Source organism: Musca domestica, unplaced genomic scaffold, assembly GCF_030504385.1.
Source record: "Musca domestica strain aabys unplaced genomic scaffold, Musca_domestica.polishedcontigs.V.1.1 43, whole genome shotgun sequence".
In the NCBI taxonomy this organism is placed as follows: Eukaryota; Metazoa; Arthropoda; class Insecta; order Diptera; family Muscidae; genus Musca; species Musca domestica.
In genome coordinates this window covers 1,742,572-1,765,853 of record NW_026712332.1, presented here as the reverse complement: position 1 = coordinate 1,765,853, position 23,282 = coordinate 1,742,572, and the positions used below count along the sequence as shown (strand labels likewise).

The 23,282-nt window shown below is 35.1% G+C and overlaps 1 protein-coding gene across 1 annotated transcript in view; it reads right to left on the bottom strand.

The window, feature by feature from the left end:
- The window catches only part of LOC131804362 (rho GTPase-activating protein Graf-like), a 160,206-nt gene that overhangs the window by 81,365 nt on the left and 55,559 nt on the right, over nt 1–23,282 (bottom strand). The gene's annotated exons all lie outside the window — the stretch shown is intronic.

Below are 23,282 nucleotides of genomic sequence, written 5' to 3'. Positions count from 1 at the left end.
ATGTTAGGGATATTAGGGAATCGTTCTACAAAAATTGTATACGAAAAATTTGTTATCGGAAATATTTCTTATAAAAATTGTAATGATAACAATATAACATTCTGATGTTTTCGATAAAAATTGTTACCGATAAAAATTATTATCGATAATAACATTTGCAAATTCTCGTAAAATACATTTTCAACCAAAAATTTGATCAAGATTGATTAATTAATTAATATCATCGCTAACAGTTTGTCAATTTCCATTTTTCGTAAATTTAATAAATAATAACAATTTGTATTAAATACATTATCCGTATTTTTTTTTTTTTTTTTTGTTTTTGAAACCTTTTAGAAACTGAAAAATGGTAATAACTCTTCCAATACCAAATCCTATTATACACGGTGAGATGAAAAAACTGCAACCAACTTCAGACTGTTTGCCACTCGTCCGACAGCTTATTATATTGTTTACAAGCGTGCAAAAGCATTTTGGTGAGAATTTTCCAGAAAAAAGTTGTTCGTGATGGAATTCAAGCGTGATAGTGTGATTTCTTCATATTTGGCTGGAAAACCACAAGTGGCTATCGTTAGAGCACTCCAGCATTTAAATGTGAATAAATCTGTTATGCCTCGTACCATCGCTCGTTACCGTGATACTGGTAGTGTAGCCCGACGTCAAGAAAGTGGACGGAAGAAAACAGCAACATCAGCAGAAATGGTTCGAAAAGTAAAGAAGCGACTTGATCGAACCCCGCGTCGCAGTGGCCAAAAAATGACTCGTGAGCTGAACATATCGCAATATTTCATTCGGCAAATATTGAAAAATGAGCTCGGGGTAAAACCATTGAAATTCCAAAAAGTGCAAGAACCTACACCGCAACAGAAAGAAAATTTACTCAAAAGAGCTAAAGAGTTGATTCGCTTGGCCGAAAGTGGTGAACTGCCGAATTTGGTTTTCTACGGTGAGAAAACATTCGTTGTTCAGCAGTTTGCAGGACTACAGGACTCACAGGACCATTGCACTCGCAATGCTTAATTTCAAGCGCACAATGGCCACCAAAATCTCTATTGTGTCTGGAGTATTTTGAAAAGCAAGGTTGACACCAAAAAATATCAAAGTGTGATCACCTCAAGCAAGCGCTTCGCCGGGAATGGGCCAAAATACCGCAGAGCAACATTTGGGCAGCGTGTGACGGTTTCATTGGCCGTTTGAAGGCCACAATTCGTGCCAAAGGTGACCAATTTGAACAAATCTAAACTTATTCTAAAATTTGATGATATTTCCGACATGTGAAAATTATGGTGTTTTACTTTGTTGCAGTTTTTTCACCTCATCCTGTATTTTCGTCACAAAAATGTTATCGATAATTTTTTCCATTGAAATATTTTATCGATAAAAATGTATAAAAATCCTACCACTTTATATATTTTCTTTTAAAGATGTTATCAGTAATAATATTTTCATTTTCAAAATGTTGTCGATGTGTACATTTTTTCGATAGAAAATATCTTTATGAACTTTTTCTAAAGAAAATATCATAGATATCAAAATTTTGTACAAATCTTTATCGAAAACTTCTTTGGAAGAGTTATCGATATTCGAATTTGTAATGAAAATTCTATGGAAAATATTCTCGATTTTTAAATTCCAAATTGATATTGTTATCGAATTTAATATTTCCCATGGGGAATGTTGTGGTTATGAACATTTTATGCTATTGGTATATTATGTGGTGGAAATATAATATATTTCACTTTGCCCCACTGTGCCAAGTAATATCTATTCTCAGTCGAACTTCTCAGTTTACACCGAAAAAATCTCAAACTATTTTTTGTTTTTGCCATTTGTTAGGGCACTTGAAACGAGAGTTGATTGTTCATTGCTGTGGCTCACTGTTTTTGTTGGGGTATTTTGTTTTTGTTCAGATACAACGGTCCATTAAAGGCAATTTCCTCGGTCTCGTATGATTTGACTTGTTGGCGGATGACAGAAGCGGAATGCAATAACCCAACGTATCCATAGCTGAGCTGCACTTGCGGCAAACAAACACACACACACATTCATTTGGAGTAAAGGCAAAAAAAAAAAAAAACACACACATAGGTATATCTGTAAGTAGCTCCTCATATGAATATTCCAACTAAACGACCTCCCGAATGCTATCTCATAGGAATTTTGTAGCTTGGAGAAAAAGCTAGACTTATTTATGTGAGAAAAACGTTATTAGAAATTGCCAAGCCGTACTTGAGCCATACTTACACAACCGGACGGACGAACGGACGGACAGGAGGAGAACAGGACAGACAAAGATTTGTTGAAATTTCGACGACTTTTTTTTGCAATGAATAGTTGCATGTTTCGGCGCACTCACATTCCGACATATGTACATACGTATGAACATGCATGGCAGGGAGAAAGAGTAAAACATTTTTATCGAACTTTATGGCGGCTAGCTGAAGTGGCTTAACTGGATAGTTAGTTGGCTGTTGCTGCCGCCACTAGACACTGGACCAATACCTCAACCCAAAAACAAAAAAACCCAACAAAAAAATAGATTATGTCGATGCTAAACGCCAAACAATTGACAGGGTGTTATATAATCTTTCATTTGTTGTTTGGTGATCCGTATACGTACTGTGTTTTTATTGTTTTTTTCCGAGCGCAGTCATGGTTCAAATGTAATTGCGGTGATTTTCAATTTAGCCGAATGGAAGTACTCACCTGAAAAAAAAGAGATAAAAATTCAAGATTATTACAATGGATAAAAACTGTTTTTATTAGAAAAATGTGGTATCTGTAATAATATAATTTTCGGTTAAATCTTTGACAATTATACGAGGATGGAGTTTAAAGCTTAAGACAAAACAATAACATGGTAGCAGTATGTTATGTAAACAAACTACTATCTGCATTACCAGTAGGTTGAAAATAATGGGTTATTCCTCAAACACGAAGTTCCTAAATTAAACAAGTTAAAAAGCAGTAAGTTTGGCCGGTCCGAACTTTGAATACCGTACAGCATTTGGAACGAAGTTGGCAAAATAAAAATAAAATTCTGCTAAAATCGGAAAAATGCCGAATGTAGCCGTCATATTAGGGTCAATATGACGACATGGACCCGCATAGGCAACTTTTGTCATAAGCCATTGCAATATTTAAATGCGAAATTGAAAAAAATCATTTAATAATGTACCTAAAATCATCAAAATACCGAATATTGGGCTATACGAAGACATGGACCTGCACAGACAATTTTCTGGCATAGGCCGTAATATCCATTACGAACTTCAAATACCAAATTTAAAACAATTCCGGTATATAATGTAGCTAAAATAATCAAAATGCCGAATATCGGGAGATGCCGTTATATGGGGGCTATACGAAGTCGTGGACCTGCACCGGCAATTTTCTGTCATAGGCTGTACTGTTCATTACGAACTTCAAATACCAAATTTGGAACAATTCCGGAGAATAATGCCGCTTAAATCACCAATATACCGAAAATAGAGAGGTACGATTATATGGGGACTATACCAAAACGTGGACCTACATGGTCCATTTTCAATACCAAAAGTCCTGCAGACTAGTATACATTTGAGTAAAATTCTATCAACATATTTCATTTTGTTCGAAAGCTAGAGTGATTCTCACAGACGGACAGACGGGCGGTCATAGAGTTTTATGCTGATCAAGAATATATATACTTTGTGGGATCTAAAATGTATATTTCGAGGTGCTACAAACGGAATGAAAAACTAAATATACCCTCCACACTATGGTGGAGAGAACTTACTTTAATTTGGCCAAGGAAAAAATGGGCCTTCGTCAGGTGCTAAGGGTGAAGGTCATATAGGTGACTTTTAGAGTTTTTCAAAAAAAAACTTCGGTTGGCCAGCAGAACTCAAGCGCCGGTCATGGTGATGGTGTGGGCCGCCATAACAGCCGACGGTCTATCTACGCTCGTATTATTCGACCGTGGCATCAGAATAAATGGCGAATATAATCGCGAAAATATTCTGTAGGGTGTATTAAAGCCTTGGGTACGCAATCATTTTGGCCGCAGACCAAAATGTCGATTCGCTGGGAATAGGACAAAATACCACAGTGCTACATTCGGGCAGCGTGTGACAGTTACATTGGCCGTTTGAAGTCCATAGTTCGTGCCAAAGGTGATCAATTCGAACAAATCTAAACTTATTCTAAAATTTTGATGCTATATCCGACTTTTTTGCATTCATTCAAAAAAATTGTAAAAATTATGGCGTTTGACTTTGTTGCAGTTTTTTTATCTCACCCTGTATATCAACGGTAAGACGAAAAGTAAAAGAGTACTCGGCAAGAGTCCAATTTTCTCGATTTCGAATGTGCACTAAAATATAATTTGTTAAAAGAAAAGTAGAGGATTTTTTTTAAAAATTTGGTTTTTTTTTTCGACCCAAATTATTGAGATCTGTGCCAGAACAATGATGGTCTTTATTTGATTTTACGTAAGCACATACCCTACTTATCTCTGTCTATTAATTCTTTTCTTTCTCTCTCTCTCTCTCTCTCTCTCTCTCTTCTATATCTCTCCCATCCCTATCAACTTCATTCTTCCTAGGACGGACACAATGGATCAATGGTATCCGAGCGAAGCAGTTGTCGAATTCCGTGTGACACTTATCTCTAACCCAAGCAACGAACCAAACACATTCCCTCCGCTCACACCTTTTTCGTAAAAATTCTTTGGTATTTATTGACATTCCTGCCTTAATTTTTATAGATTCATAGTTTTTTCACAAAGCCTTTCGTTTATTATTCCTCCAAAATAAAGGTCACTTAGTTCTGAATTTCTTACGGAATCTTATCATCAGCTTAGAAAGAATAGTGTCTATAGAAATATTCTCGGCATGGAATTTTTGTATTTTTTTCGATTCTAAGCAAACTTAAAGATTACGTATGCCGATCTCAATCGTAAACAATTTTCAATCAAATCAAACAATTCCATTTGTAAATCAAAACATTTCCGCCTTTTGGGATGGTTACGTATCCAAAAGATAACCTTGAGAAGAAGAGCAGAAGAACAAATGTTCAAAATATGCTAATGTTTGTTTACACAGAAATGATTTACAACATCAGCTGGAAATTGATTCTGCATCAACGATTCTGAAATGGAAATGGGAAGGCGACGATGACACACCCTTAACCACACCACGCCAAGTTAAAAACTTATGATGATTAGTATCCATCAAAAAGCTCCAACTCCCCACTCTAATTATTGAAAATTCACACATCTGACAAAGGTCGTCCGTCAGGCTTTCCGCTTTGCAGACATTATGTAAATCTAACAACAACATTTCACGTTAATTACACATTGGAATTTTTTGCCTTCCTCCTTTCCATTTGGCATGGAATTCAAAAACCGTTAAAATTTTATCATTTAAAAGCAAATTCATGGAATAGAACAGAGCAGAACAGAACAGAGAGAGCGAGTTTTTGTGATGTCACTCTGTCGAATGACCAAATATAAAGTTACTAACTGGACCAGGCAGTATGCCACTCAGTCAGTCAGCCAGCTAGCCAGCCGACCGACCGACCACACATTTTAGAACTGAAAAAAAGATAGCCGAAAAAAATACAACAAATTGGAATTCCGCCTACATGCTTGCGCTGTGCCTCGTCTATTCAGGTAGGTAGTTAGAATGAGAATGTATTTGGACCAAAAACAAACTTTACCAAAAATGGCTGGAATTGGAAATTGGAGCAATACAATCCCACAATGGTCATGCACACATACAGACACATACGCAGAGAAAAAGGCAGGGAGATAAAAGCAAATCTTTTTTTTTTTTTGTAAAAATAACATTTCTATTCATTTGTTTGGATCCAACAACAACAAAAGCATCGCCGTAAATGCCTGAAAATATTCATTCTCACTTTGGTGGTCAAATATGGTCCACCACCGCCAGGGGTGTAACAATCTAGTTGGATGGTACATTTTGTATTTTGGTTATTTGTTTATTTATTTCGAATACATTAGTTTTTTTTTTTTTTTGCAAAAACAAAAAAAAATTGGTTTTCTGTGAAGATGCTCAAAAAAAAAAAAATTAAAATTAACAGGAACTTTGGAGGGAAAATAGGAACACAAACCAACAAAATGAAACGCGAAACAAAACGAGGGTAGTGAAATCAGGCTCAAATTTTACAGAAAAAAAATATTTTAATAATACAGAATATCGACATTAAAATTCATTTCTGGAAAATCATACTAGAAAAGTACGAAAAATACTAAACCAGTAAGGATAAATCAAGAGTCGGACGGGGCCGACTATATGATACTCTACACCACTATGCATATTTAGTAGAGCTCGCGTAACAAAAAAAAATTATGAACATTTGGCTCTAGAAGGAAATAATATATTTGGCTCTAGAAGGAACTAACATATCCAATCCTAAATCGATTTTCACGGAGACATTTTTTATCTTTTCTATAAAATAAGATTGCTATAGAGTGAATTATATCACTTCGAGAAGGATTATATTAAAAATAAAAATATGTATATATCGAAGCCGAGTTCCACTAAATAAACGCACGTCCCGAAATTCACTGCATTTAGGCTGACATTAGCCATTATTTGCACAATATACCTCAAATCGGATTAAGGATATATATGGGAGCTATACCCAAATCTTATCCAAATCTTATATGGCAGCTATAGCTATATCTGAAACGATTTTCTACAAATTTGATGTATTTGCTTCTATAATTAATTCGATATTATTTACCGGGATTTTTTCAAATTTGGTATTTAAAGTTCATAATGGATACTACAGCCTATGACAGAAAATTGTCTGTGCTGGTCCACGTCTTCGTATAGCTCCCATATAATGGTACCTCCCGATATTCGGTATTTTAATGATTTTAGCTACATTATTCAACGATTTTTTTAAGTTTCGCATTTGAACATTGTAATGGCTTATGACAAAAGTTACCTATGCAGGTCAATGTCGCCGTATAGATCCTAATGTAACAGCTACATTCGGCATTTTTAACATTTTAACAGAATTATAATTTAAGGATTTTATTGTTTTTGAGATTTTCGGCAGTTCACCACTTTCGGCTAAGCGAAGCAACTCTTTGGCTCTTTCGAGTCTATTTTCTTTCTGTTGGGGTGTAAGTTCTTTCAATTTCAATGACTTTACCCCGAGCTAATTTTTCAATTTTTGTTGAATGGAATATTGCAAAATGTTCAGCTCACGAGCCAGCATTTTCGGCCACTGCGATACGGGTTTCGATCAAGTCGCTTCTTTACTTTTCGAACCATTTCTGCTAATGTTGCTTTTTTCTTCCGTCCATTTCCTTGACGTCGGGCTACTATACCAATATCACGGCAAGAGATGGTACGAGACACTACAGATTTATTCACATTTAAATGCTGGAGTGCTCTAACGATGGCCTCTTGTAGTGGCTATGGCGAATCTACAAAATTTGGTTGCTATGCTTCGCGCCTAAAGCCAGGAAAATGTGTGCAGACATACAAACTAGCCAAAATAGCTTAGCAAATTCTGAACATTTGGTTTTTAACAAAGTAAAAGTATTACAAATTTCAAATATAATTTTCAAATTGCGATAGTTAAACAATCTTCAATATAGAATAGCAGCAACAATTTTTTTTGCCAATTAAATATGTGGAAGTGTGTAGATGATGTTTAAGACATCTGTAAAATTGTTGAACTTAATTAAGTGTTAATTGATATTTGTGAATATATTTCACCTTAACGCTTCCACACGTACATAGATGATGCAGAGAATATACATTTTTTCGTTCGGGATGTGAAACAAATTCTAGGAAATCTTAATCTTATTTTAACAACTTGTAGAAGTTTCTGTCTGTTTTTGGAAGACTTGTTGACTGTGTGTTTTTCAAAAAAAGAAAGAAGTAAATTAAAAAAGAAAAACTGATGCGCTGCATTAAGTTGTTGGCAGTTTTTGTTTTCATCTGTCTGTTTTGGGTTATCATTAGTTTGTCATCTAAGAATTAAAACGTCCGTCCAACAACAACACATCACAACTCAAAAGTTGGCTTCGAGAGAAATGGTTTTGGGATAAAGTTTAACATAAGAATGATATGTTAATTAAGATTACCATAACATGGACATCATCATCATCGACGTTCTGTTAGAGATGGTTTCTTTGTAGAAAAAATTCTAAGAATTTGGATATGTGTTAAAAACATACTTAAATACATTTAAATAGTATTTATTTGATACGCATGTTTCAATGGCGTCTAGCGTTGACAAATTTCGCGGCAGATAAACGTAGATGACATATATCCGTTACTCGTCTCCGCTGGAAGCAACAAAACTTCCCAAAATTTACAAAGATGTAAACTTGTAATTTTTAAAGAAGTGTAAAGAGAAGGCAATTGACACACAGCAGCATAAAGAGAATTAAAAAATAGGATAAGAAACAAACGGAGAGAGAGATAGGGGGGGAGGATATGTTAAACTTCAGTACACGCAACTAAGATACCGAATGACTTTATTTTCCCGGTCCTAAACCTTAGTATACAGGGTGGTACAAAAAACAGCAACCAACTTCAGACTGCTGTCATTTCTAAGCCACTCGTCCGACAGCTGCTACAATTATTTCAGTAACAGCTCATTATATTGTTTACAAACGTACAAAAGCAGTTAGGTCAGAATTTTCCGGAAAAAAGTTATTCGTGATGGAATGCAAGCGTGAAGTGTGACTTCTTTATATTTGGCTGGAAACCGCAAGTGGCTATCGTTAGAGCAGTCCAGCATTTAAATGTGAATAAATATTTTGTGTCTCGTACCATCGCTCGTTACCGTGATACTCTTAGCGTAGCCCGAGGTCATGGAAGTGAACGAAAGAAAACAGCAACATCAGGAGAAATGGTTCGGAAAGTAAAGAAGCGACTTGATCGAAACCCGCGTCGCAGTGGCAGAAAATGGCTCATGAGCTGAACAAATATTGAAAAATGAGCTCGGGGTAAAGCCATTGAAATTCCAAAAAATGCAAGAACTTACACCGCAATAGACTCAAAAGAGCTAAAAAGTTGCTTCGCTTGGCCGAAAATGGTGAACTGCCGAATTTGGATTCTCCGATGAGGAAACATTCGTTGTCCAGCAGTTTGTAAACAAACAAACTGATCGTGTTTACTTGCCGAAGAGGTCAGCAGACCACCAGAACTCAAGCGCCGGCCATGGTGATGGTGTGGGCCGCCATAACAGCGGCTGGTCGCTCTCCGCTCGTATTAATCGACCGTGGTATCAGAATAAATACCGAATATTATCGCGAAAATATTCTGGAGGGCGTATTAAAGCCTTGGGCACGCAAACATTTTGGCCGCAGACCTTGAACATTCCAACAGGATTCAGAACCATCGCACTCAGCACGCGCCACCCAAAAATGGTTACAAATTAAGGTTCCTCGCTTCATTTCCAGCGCACAATCGCCACCAAAATTTCCCGATACCAATCCGTTGGACTATTGTGTCTGGACTATTTTGGAAAGCAAGATTGGCACTAAAAAATACCAAAGTGGCGATCACCTCAAGCAAGCGCTTCGCCGGGAATAGGCAAAAATATTGCAGAGCAACATTCGGGCAATGTGTGACGGTTTCATTGGCCATTTGAAGGCCATAATTCGTGCCAAAGGTGACTAATTCAAACAAATCTAAGCTTATTCTAAAATTTGATGTTATTTCCCACATTTTTTGTTTCATTCAATAAAATTAAAAAAAAAATATACAAATTATGACGTTTGATTTTGTTGCAGTTATTGTGTCTCACCCTGTATATATTTTTTAGGGTCTCCCACAAATATTTCGAGGTGTTACAAATGGAAAGGCAAATTTAATGTAACCTCCATTGTATGGTGAAGGGTATAAAAACTAATCGCTTTATCTCTCAACTGGCATTGAAAGTGATTTGGGATCGAATTTATGATGGCGCTTCATTGTTTCGTATGCCTGCTGTGCCTAAAAGAGGTGTCATATTCCATCACTAATTTCCAATATCAAGCTGTGAACGAGCAGCCATTTGATTTCAACACTTTCATTTTTAGGCATTTAAAATTTTTAGTGGTTTTTAGTTTCCATTTTGAGTACCCACTTTTAAGATTCCAAAACAAATTCTTGAATTAATTGGAGAGACCCACACATTTTTTCGTCGAATAAATATCAATTAATTAGTGGAAAAATAAAATGTAAAATTAAATGAAAGTTAAAAACACATTTTATTGAAAAGATTGTAAAATTAAAAATTTTGTAAAATGTGAGTACATTATTGCTAACCTGTTGCTCAATCCCTGTTTTGTGAAAAGGTAAAATTAAAACTTAGCCAATTTAAGAAATGTCAAATGGACATTTTTTTGTAAAAAAGAAAATAATTTTTATTTCTGAGTTTTGCCTTGTTCATTTATTTGTTTATATCTCTTTTGAGATGAGCTTAATGATATGAAATTTGCAGTGAAAGGAAAGTTAGGGACACTATCACACACGCAACACTATGCCACGTCCTGGGTAAAACGTAACATCGGTGTGTATGATGGCCTACCAGCGCCGTTGTTCCTTGTGCTGAGTGTGTGATAGTGTATCTTTGATTTCCTTTTCACTGCGAATTTCAGATCATTTAGCGCGTCTCGAAAGAAAATATTTTTCATGCCATTTTTTTTTTCATAAAATGACCCTGAACCTAAAGGGAAACTTTGCTTTTTCTAAAGAGAAAAAACTTTACTACAAATATGTTGCCCAGTTCATATGTTAATATTCTTAATTCCCTAGACAGTTCAAGATGGCCACTAATTATAATAATATTCCCAACCATCTCCCATTTCTGTAATATGTAATATAATCCGATAAAAATCTTTACCAACTCAACGTGAAGAAAGAAAAACAAATTTCTCTAGAATTAAGCCAATAATCGCGAGGGGAATCACATAAATCACCACTACAAATTCTTATCGATTTGATTTCGATTTAGTTTCATTTCAATTCTCAAATCACAATTAGTTACAAATTAGTCATGGTGATAACAACGGCACTTGTGATGTCCTCAACAAAATCCCCTTTTTCAGGGATTAATACCATACGCATACACACATATGCACACAAATACCATTTGTGTTACCCTCCTACACTGGGCTACAAAAATTCCATTGTTTATGTTGTTCTTCATAAAATTCATTTATCGCATTGTTTGTTTACCCAGCCGTCCGTCCATTCGTCGGTCTGCCACCATGCATACTTATGCGATGATATTAGAGTACGTGTGATTGCACATTAATCACAGATGATGCCCCAAAATGCATAAACATTTCCGATTACCACGCTCCGTTATGCTTATTCTGCGGGGTTGGCCACTTGGTTTTAATGCAAAATTGCTACCTAAGCAGATTCTGAAATTCCATCCGGCGGCAGAACAAAAAACATATGGACCACACAAAAAATTGCCGATTCTCTTTACCATTCGTTGTGAGCGAGGGATAGCCATTTTCACACATATTTTGAAGATTAGAAATAATTTGCTCTGCACAAAACATACATGTGTTGGCACGTATGTTTGTCATGTACACAATATTTTTGTTGAGGGGATGCTTTTATTTATTTATTAATTTATTTTTTGTGTTACTGTTTCAGTTACAACAAAATGGTATATGTTTAAAGTCATTATGGCGCAGTTAAATGTGGTTTGCTATAGAAATATTTTCAATAAAATAAGTAAAATAGCCTAAAGTCCGGCCGGCCGAATGTAGCCGTTATATTAGGGTCTATACGACGATGTGGACCTTCATAGGCAACTTTTGTCAGAAGTCATTCCAATATTCAAAGCGAAACTTGAAAAAAATTCCGCGAATAATGTCGCTAAAAACACCAAAATACCGAATATCGGGAGGTACCCTTATATGAGGGCAAAACGTGGACCTGCACAGCCAATTTTCTGTCATAGACTGTAGTATACATTACGACCTTCCAACACCAAATTTGAAACAATTCCGGTGAATATTGTCGCTAAAATCATCAAAATACCGAATATTGGGAGGTACTGTTAAATGGAGGCTATACTAAAGCGTGGACCTACATAACTCATTTTCAATACCAAAAGTCCTGCAGACATAACATACATTTAAGTAAAAATTTTATAAATCTACGTCAATTCGTTCAGAAGCTAGAGTGATTTCCACAGACGGAAGGACATAGCTAAATAGACATAGAATTTTATGCTGAACAAGGTTATCGACACCATTTTCTATTGCAAATGCCGTTATCAACAACATTTTCTATAGAAAATACCTTTATCGACAACATTTTCTATAGAAAATATTGTTATCGACAACATTTTCTATAGAAAATATTGTTATCGACAACATTTTCTATAGAAAATATTGTTATCGACAACATTTTCTATAGAAAATATTGTTATCGACAACATTTTCTATAGAAAATATTGTTATCGACAACATTTTCTATAGAAAATATTGTTATCGACAACATTTTCTATAGAAAATATTGTTATCGACAACAATTTCAATAGAAAATATTGTTATCGACAACACTTTCAATAGAAAATATTGTTATCGACAACATTTTCAATAGAAAATATTGTTATCGACAACATTTTCTATAGAAAATATTGTTATCGACAACATTTTCTATAGAAAATATTGTTATCGACAACATTTTCAATAGAAAATATTGTTATCGACACTATTTTCTATAAAAAATATTGTAATCGACAACACTTTCTATTGAAAATACTATTATCGACACTGTTTTCCATAGAAAATATTGTTTTCGACACTGTTTTCCATAGAAAATATTGTTTTCGACACTGTTTTCTATAGAAAATATTGTTATCTTCACAACTTTCTATAGAAAATATCGTTATCGACACTGTTTTATATAGAAAATATTGTTATCGACACTGTTTTCTATAGAAAATATTGTTATCGATAGAAAATGTTGTTATCAACAATGTTTTCATTAGAAAATCTTGTTATCGACAATGTTTTCCATTGAAAATCTTGTTATCGACAATGTTTTCCATAGAAAATCTTGTTATCGACAATGTTTTTCATAGAAAATCTTGTTATCGACAATGTTTTCCATTGAAAATCTTGTTATCGACAATGTTTTCCATAGAAAATCTTGTTATCGACAATGTTTTCCATAGAAAATCTTGTTATCGACACTGTTTTATATAGAAAATATTGTTACTGACACTGACTTCTATAGAAAATATTGTTATCGGTGCTGGTTTCTACGGAAAATGTAGTTCTTGACACCGTTTTCTATGGTAAATATTGTTATAGACACAGTTTTCTATAGAAAATATTGTTATTGACACTATTTTGTCACTATTTTTCATAGAAATTATTGTTCTCCACCATATTTGCATATTTGTATCAAAAACTTTTGTTAGGCAAAGTATTGTTACTGTCAAAATTATCCGCACAACCTTTGCTTTTGGTGTATCTGTATGTATCCAACGCTAATTTTGCAAATCAAAATTATTGCCATATTCCAAAGATTTGCATTATTCGATTATAATCACACCAACCATGTGACCAACCTACCAAACAAAAAAAAAAAACATCCGGCGATTAGAAGGGAAGATTAACACCATGTTGGGAAAACTAGACATGATCAAATTTTGTTGACATCATGCAAATTTGTTATTATCTGTATTTCTATGCATTTATTAACTTCATAACCATAAAATCGTTTTTAGCCATTATTGGTGTTAAATTTAAGACACATCACGAATGCATTGATGACAACACACGGCTCAACTCAACTCGGCTCGGTTTGGCATGGCATATATTTTTTTCTTTGCTTTACAAAGATAGTTGCGTTGGTTGTTCGGCCCCAGCATGGCGCGGTGGTTTGCAAGATGACAACTTGTGCCTTAGCTTCCAATTTCCTTAGTTCTTCTTCAATGTTGGCGGCGATAAAGCCATGATGTGCAGCGCCAATAAGTTTTGATGTCATTGTCATTTGCATTGAAGAATAATAAAATATGGAAATTTATGACATGCAAAGTAAACATTATCTCCAGTCAGCTAGTCAGGCAGCCGAACAAACGGCAATCAATGCTTTTAAATTCTAAAAGTTTTTCGTTTACCAAGACTAGAAAACGAAAGAAAAATCGTTGGATTTTATGAGAACTTCAAGACCAGCTGCTGCTGTTTCTGCAACAGGTGAAGTTGGCAACATCATCGTTTAATGGCAAATAAATTGAAGACCAGCTAAAACTACTGTTGAGCTGATTAAAGCGCATAAAAGACGACACAAAAACTTCCAAAGCAAAAAATGCATTCGAACGGCAGACAAGTAATGATGAGGAAATCAATGGGGAAAGAATGGTATTATCAGAAATTTTGAATATGAAAATCAATGAATGGCCTTAGAATGTTGCAATTTCATATTCCTCAAAATTTGTATACGCCCTTCGATGACATCCGCCAAAAACCGACCTGGCCATAAACACCTTCAAAATATGCACAAATCTTGAGGCTACAATTAAATCTTGTTTTATATGATTTTCTATCCAAATGCATGACAATCTAAGTAAAATATTGCCAGCCATTGTTTTGCGGGTAACCTTTGGAAAGAGTTTTCAAGGGCAAAGTGGCAGCAGCAGCAGCATAGCCCCTTCAGGACACAAACAAACCAACAAAAGGTGACACTTTCAGCTGAAGGAGGGAAAAAGAAAACCACGTCTCAAGGACGTTGTTTGTTTTCTTGGCAAAGTACAACACATAAAGATAGCTAGGTATGTGCATAAAAATAACATGCACAAACATGTTTCTTTTGTTCTACCTCTCCTTAGCAGCGGATTGTAGTTTTTTTGTTGTGGTAGAGTATGCATTTTTAAGGTTAATTAGAGACTCGAGAGCTAAACTCAACAACTTACAGTTTGCCAACATTGTTGTTGTTGTTGTTCTTGTATGAGAATAAGGTAAACAGCAACAACAACCAGGTACAAAAGCTAAATGTTTTATTGTTCTTGTTGTTGCATTAATTAAAGCTGCAAACAATGTATGCTACATAGAACTCGCTTTTTTTTTTGCAAACATGCCAACAACACACTGCCCCTCGACCACGCTGCTGCTCTTTGACCCAATATCCATTCATCTTTACCTTTTTCGTCGTAGTTACCGCCATCCGTAATTGTCTTAATAATACCCAGTTGTCACAAGTGCATGCTGGAATAACAGAAAGAGGGGTAGCGGGAATGAAGGGTGGTGATGTCACAGTGGTCAAAGTATTCTCGATTGAAAATATTACTATCGACACAAGTATCAGATGAAGAAAGTCGACAAGATTTTCTGTCGATAACAATGATATCGACACTGCTCACAAAATAAAACTCTGTTATCGATAACATTTTTGACATTTAAACGTATTATCTACACTCTTTTCTATAGAAAATATTGTTATCGACAGTATTTTCTATTAAAAATCTTCTTATCGACACCGATTTTTTTAGAAAATATTGTTATCGACATTGTTTTTTACAGAAAATATAGTTATGAATATTGTTTTCTATAGAAAATATTGTTATCGAAATTATTTTCTCTTTTTTATCGAAATCATTTTCTGTAGAAAATCTTATCATCGACACTATTTTCAGTAGAAATTATTTTTATCGCACTGTTTTCTATAGAAAATTTTGTTATCGACCGTATTTTCTGTAGAAAATATTGTTATCGGCACTGTTTTTTATAGAAAATATTGTTATCGATACAGTCTTCTATAGAAAACATTGCTATCGACACTGTTTTCTATAGAAAATATTGTTATCGACACAGTTTTCTATAGAAAATATTGCTATCAACACTGTTTCCTATAGAAAATATTGCTATCAACACTGTTTTCTATAGAAATATTTTTATCGAAACAGTTTTCTATAGAAAATACATAAATTCGAAACAGTTTTCTATAGAAAATACATAAATTCGAAACAGTTTTCTATAGAAAATACTGTTATCGATACAGTTTTCTATAGAAAATCTTGTTATCGACACATTTTTCCATACAAAATATTGTTATCGACACTATTTCCTAGAGAAAATATTGTTATCGACACTGTTTTCTATAGAAAATATTCTTATCGACACTGTTTTCTATAGAAAATATTCTTATCGACACTGTTTTCTATAGAAAATATTGTAATCGACACTGTTTTCTATAGAAAATATTGTAATCGACACTGTTTTCTATAGAAAATATTGTAATCGACACTGTTTTCTATAGAAAATATTGTAATCGACACTTTTTCTATAGAAAATTTTGTAATCGACACTGTTTTCTATAGAAAATATTGTAATCGACACTGTTTTCTATAGAAAATATTGTAATCGACACTGTTTTCTATAGAAAATATTGTAATCGACACTGTTTTCTATAGAAAATATTGTAATCGACACTGTTTTCTATAGAAAATTTTGTAATCGACACTGTTTTCTATAGAAAATATTGTTATCGACACTGTTTTCTATAGAAAATATTGTTATCGACACTGTTTTCTATAGAAAATATTGTTATCGACACAATTTTCTATAGAAAATATTGTTATCGACACTATTTTCTAGAGAAAATATTGTTATCGAGACTATTTTCTGTTGTTATCGACACTATTATCCATAGAAAATACTGTTATTGACACTATTTTCCATAGAAAATACTGTTATCGACACTATTTTCTATAGAAAATATTGTTATCGACACAGTTTTCTATAGAAAATCTTGTTGTCGACATAGTTTTCTATAGAAAATCTTATTGTCGACACAGTTTTCTATAGAAAATCTTGTTATCGACACTGGTTTCTTTAAAAAATCTTGTTATCGACTCTGGTTCCGTTATCGAAGACGAAGTCTTCTGAAGAAGCTTTTGGCAACATTCTTCATTTATAAATGATTGCACTGTTATCGATACTTTGAAAGCATATTATCTATGCAACAGTTTCACTGTATTTATTCTGTAATCATTAACATCGAGCGAACCCTGCTGCTTGAATCAAATGCCCAGAGAGCCAGGGCAAAGGCAGATGAAGGTGAGCGATGGGAAGGTAGTATTCACCAGAGTACGACCATATGACATACGACAATAAAAACTAAACCAAGAACACTTGTCAAGTGACTTTTAAGAACTCTGCAAAAAAAAACAAAACACTAACATAACAACAGCAACAAAAACAAAAACAACATTAAAGTGCAATAAAAACACGAAGAAGAAGAAGAATAAGAAAAACACTTCAAGTCTTGCAAAAAAAAAACAACGCTACACCAGCTAAAAAACGTCGAAAAAAAAAACACACACAGCAATTGCAAGAACGAAACGAAACAAAACGAACCGAACCACCTCAGTTAGTGGGTTAGTCGTGCATTTAACCTAAAATCAAGCCATTCTGAAATCACACATTCGTCCGAACCTAATGCTCTGCACATCAAATGATATTTGGTTTAAAACAAGTTTGTTGTTTTTTTTTTTTTCGTTTCTTAAAGTTTAGATTTTTTCAATTTTCAAAATATTTTCCATAAAGAAAAACAAAGAAAAGAACAAGCATTGAACTGAACTTTACCAATTCAAAGTGCAATAAATGATGGGGAGATGCCGACTTCATAGTGAGCTGGAGGCTCCTATGAGTAAACCATAACCGAACGTTCGACCATCCAACCAACCAAATGAATGAATGAATGAATCGATAGTTGGATGGATGGATGGCTGGATAAACAACCAGTTCAAGAAAAACAAATGGAAAAAGACAAACAGACGGACACTGAGAGTAGAGAACACTAGAGTCGACACCACTCAACCAGCCAGCCAGCCAGCCAGTCAGGCAGACCGCCATCCAACTGCCTTCGATTGGCTAGATAGATAGTCAAGACTCTTTAATGGGGATGAGCAGCAGCGAGTGTCACGAGTTATGTTCATTTCTATTTAAAGAGCGCGACTCGATCAAAACTGACAGCAACAACATCCACATTCAAGTTGACATTTCCGAAGACGACATCTTTGCTCTGCTGGCATACAGACAGACACAACACACACACACCTGAACACGAAACGACAAACTAAGCTAAGACAACACAGCGAGACACTTTCAATTTCACTAATGGCCCAAAGAAGACGAAGAAGAAGTCATCCGACAAACAGACAAACTGACAGCAACCGCGTTCAACTTTTAGCTTGAATGCCAGTTATGGCCCGGTGACATTAGAACACCTACAATCGCCAATGAGGCCGCCATAAATGAAAAAGAAATCAAACCGAAAATGGAGGAAAAAAAAAGAAAACTGGAACAGCGACTTAATCAAGCGGAACCAGCAATTATTCTAAGACCAATTATGAAAGCAAATCCGCTTTTAAATACGGAAACTTTCATTAAGCGTTAGCAATTGAGTGGGAAGGAAGAAGTGAGGTGGCGAGGAGCAGGAGAGAGACAGAACCAGAAATTAGCAAACTGAAATCTGTTATATGGAGAAATGCAGTGATAAAGAGGAAGCTAAAACAACAGCTCAATGCTATGTGTTCTAATCAAATTGGATTTAGGTTTACTTGCATCACTTATAGCTGCATTTGGACTTCTGCGAAGGAAAACAGCAACTTTTTAAGCCACCTGTTAAAGTATTTAACAATATTATTATTGTTATATTCAAATTTTATCCAAAGTAAAAAATAATAAAACTGTTCCTCTTCCCGAAAAGGTTGTAAAAAATGTTAGTCTAAATGGCGTCCCAATTTCCTAATTTTTGTCAGACAAATTTGGCTACATAAAGTAGCAGCATGATACCCAGCTTCTGATTTGCTCAGGTTTTAATTTCGAAAAATTGCCATTTGTTTCTACTTTTTTCCGTTCCCGTACTTTCTGGTCAAATTGGTTTACTCAGAGCGCATTGTGCATTTCTTCCTAGCTTCTCCATTAAATTATTAAAGAAACAAAACTGGAAACTAAAAAAAGATCTTAAAAAATTAGAATTATTTAAGATATCTGCGTTGTGTTGCAGGCAAAAGATTTTAAGTTTGCTGCAATTTTCAAATTTAAAGGTAAGCTAAAATACGCAGCGATAGAAGGAATTTAGCAAAGACCTACACCGTAGCTCTATTAATCCAGATTCAAGCAGCACTGCCAGGGTGGTGGGAACTTACTTAGTAGAGGTTATGCTTGACTATGATGGTTTAGAATGAGGATGAGAAAAAGTTCAAAATTAGCGGCAAGTGTTGGTATGGTCAGGTGGCATTAAGATAGAGAAGCTCGTAATTAGTAGAATTATTCGAAATAGAATCGTATTTGCGAAAGGTGCATCAACCAATATACCCATTGTCAAGCAGGAGAATATGACTAGCCCGAAGCAGGGACACATAGTCAAAAACAAAAGTCGACATTTTAAAAATTTTGATTTAGACTTTTTAATCAAAGTCGATTTTAGAATATTTTTTCAATATTTTGGTCGATTTTTTTCAGATTCCGTGTAATACCAAAAGTCGAGCAATGAATGTCGACTTACTTATCCCTAACCTGAATAAGGTTGGCAGGACCGAACCACTTTATCCACCGAAGAGGCAGGCAATGATCTCCCAACTATTGGGTATGGTTTATTGATGCGCAGCTACAGCCGCTTCATTCCTAGGAAGAATTTAGAGATTGGAAGATTTAAAAATATGATCATCTCTTCACTTTATGCTCACAATAGTTCACGCGAATCTTAGATCTGACCTACTATATGAGAGAAGGGAACAGGTTATTGCTGGCCAAATGGTCTTATATACCTCGCAGCCAGTTTACAAAAAGGCATCTCCTGCCAGCTACCTCGGAAAACTAGTAAAAAATTAAAAATATACACAAAAAGGCAGAAAAGTAGCCATAGCAGAGGACCCGGGCCCCCATGAACCTCGCTCAACGTATGTGCCATTATTTGCCGGATTCTCTGACTGAAAAACGCTACCATTATCATTAAAATAATATGAGATTCTATAAAGTAGATTGGGAAAAATGAACATGCCCTGCTGCTTTAGAAAACCAGTCCAGCCAGAGGAGGTTCACCACCAGTTCCAGAAAATTGAGAAGCAAGAGTTTTATCTCTAGAAAGCTCCCTTTATCAGTAAGGACTCATTCGTTTTCCACGTTAGATAATGTTGACATAAGCGACCTGGATTCAATTGCATGCCAGCACGCGAGTCGGGTATGGAACCATAGCGACATATGTTTAATGTACAACTTGTGAGAGGACTATTTAGGAAAAAGATGAGAACGGAACAGGTTCTTAGAACCACCTCAGGAGAGCAAAAGTCAGAGAAAGGTAAAAAATGAGAGCGAGTTTCACTCTTTTCTCTGATTTGGGTGGAAGTCTCATGGGAGAAATTAAAAAGAAATCGAGTATAATTTATTTTCTTTGCCTTTTGACTGAGAGCGAATGTGATCTGCTCATTTTCTCGAGAACGGAACAGACAGTTAGAGCTACTCTCTACTCTAATTCGGGCTGAATTCTAATGGGAGTAAATAGAAGAGACCTTTCAACTAGTAGAGACCTTTCAGAAGAGGCAGAAGAGACCTTTCAACTAGTATTTGGGATACGACGAGACGTATTTGCTTGCCAAAATGTAGCCAGTGATTTCCAAATTCGACCAACAAAACCGTTAGCTGGGAATACCTTTTCCAAGACTGGCCCTCATTAAGTTGAGTGGCCATTTACAAAGTGGGTTCGGTTCGTTGTTCCGCAGGGGCTTCAAATCGGCGTTTTGCAGGAGTTTCGACTCGCCGTTCCACCGGAACTTCGGCTCTTTGCTCCGCAGGAGCTTTGGCTCGCTGTTCCGCAATAATTGCAGCTCCCTGTTCCATCATTCTAGCTAGCATTTTTACAATGAGCTGTCGAACCCGAAAGAGTTCCGGTCCAACTGCCTAGACACCGGCTGCTGAGCCTACACTAAGTGAACTTTCGAACCCGAACGCATCTCAATCCGTCGTCAATTTTTATGGGGAATTGAGAATTTTGGTTTTGGTACTCATAAATGGTTAACGCTGAATTTATGGTTCGAAGCTACAATTCTCCTATATGGAACATACATGAATAGGTAAAAAGTAAGAGGGAGCACTAGGCGAATTGGGCTGTTTCCTTACAACATTTAGACTTTGTTGTCATGTGCTCAGTGCTTGATAGACATGGACACCAATGCTTCATTTGATTCATACATGTATGTCAGAAAAAGCAGTAAAGTTTAAATGTAGTGTTAAAATAAAATATTTAAATAAATTCGTGATGGATGTTACAGCTGTGTTTGGAGGACAGGATATATTTGTGTTTTACACTGGCCAACATTCACTTTTGATGTTTGTTTCGACATGGTATAGCGAGACATCGAACATTCGGTTTGATGTCATGCATTTTTGTACTGTTTGAGCCCACAGTGCATAGCATTGACATGCATTGTTGTCCCATGGCATAAATAGAGAATTGTGTCACATTTAAATGAATACAGGTTCGTCTAAGCAATAGTAATGTCTTAGCCAGAATACATTCTTAATTTCAAGAATAATTTTTCATCAAAACGTTAACCTACTGACATATTTCATTTTGTAGTGGGAATAAAGATACCAAATATCTCATTCATTCTCAAAAAAAAAAAAAAAAAAAAAAAAAAAAAAAAAAAAAAAAAAAAAAAATTGTTAACAAGAAATAAGTGTGTTTATGACTTATGACAACGCTCTGCACACTCCACACTTCAAACACAAAATGTTGAAACACTTTTCACACTTGTCCAAAATCCAAAATTAATGGATATTTGTTCGTTGGTTTTTGTGGAAATTATTAAATTGTTTCTTGCTTAAATTTCAATGCTATCGTTTTACACAGCCAGCCATCCATCCATCCGTCCGACCGTCCACCGGTCACAAAAAACAAACGGCCATAAAAACACAATTAACTGCTGCAGTTATTAACACACTTTTGCCAAATCATTCACACGAAGTTGGAAACAACTCAACAAATTCATGCCAAAAATGCAATTTTATAATTCGTTATTGTTGTTTCAGTTTGCGGTTTGAGTTTTGGTTGATTGGTGTTAAATGTTTTTTCTCGCCATGTTGTTGCCTCATTTAACAAAAAACAAACTGAAATAATTTAAACAAATAAATAAATAAATTTAGTAGATATACAGAAAACTGAAATGAATTTTAGTGGGCCATGCTAAATGGGGTTTTCTGGTTTGTTAACCGATTTGTGCTTAATTGTGTTTCTGGTCGGAATACAACGGCCAAAATTTTGACACGTTTTTTTTTAAATTAAAATATCCTTAATTGATTACAAATACTGGGTGTGTAAGACTTTGTTGGACTTAATGTTCAGAGTTTGGAAAAAAAAACTTTCATCGAAGGACCAACAATCTTGAAAGATGTCATAATACAAATTGATTAGGTTTGGCAAACCTGTGAAAATTTTAAAATAGGGGCTAAAAAGTGTCACCCAAATGGCGCCCAAGGGCACTTTAAGAGAGCACACACACAATTGCAGTTCTGGTTATAAAAAACACTAACAAACTACTTGTTTAATTGCAAATTACATATATGAAGGAATTCACCTTTTAGGTTTTAGATGGGAATTAAGTATTGATGTTTGTTTTTTTTTACGATTCTCACTTTCACTCTATGTGATCATTTATAGAAACTGTTAAAATGTGGTACCTCACCGAAGTTTTCCATTTTCATACTTCATCTAATACAGATAAAAATATTGGTAAGGGCAAAATTACAAAAAATTAAAATTGAACAGTTATATCCGATTTTATGCGAAATCACAAATTCCATATTTTCCCTAGGTTTCTGGTTGAGCGAAATATTTAATTGTAAAGATTCACTGACTTGTTCCAAAGGAAATGAAAGAAAAAATGTATTGAAAATTGTGACCCTTTGTGGGTGAGGTACCAGAAAGGGTTCGCAGGTATATATCATCTTCATCTTGTGTTACCGAAAATGTTTGTATGTCTGAAATTTGAAGAGACTTGGATAGTTATTTTTCTTTCTTTGAGCGTTTTGCTTTTCAAAATCTTAAAAAATATGTGGGGGAGGTATCGGAAGGTATGGTCCGATTTCTCCCATCTTCATAACAGATCTTATGTTGATGGAAATATTAAATGAATTAAAATGTACCAAGTCTGACGTATGTTAACTTCCGGTTAAAAGAGCTTCATGGAATTGGACCATTTGTAGGTGAGGTAACATAAGGAGTGGAGCGATATATCCCATCCTCACAGCAGATCTTGTGATAGCAGAAATGATGGGATGTGTAAAA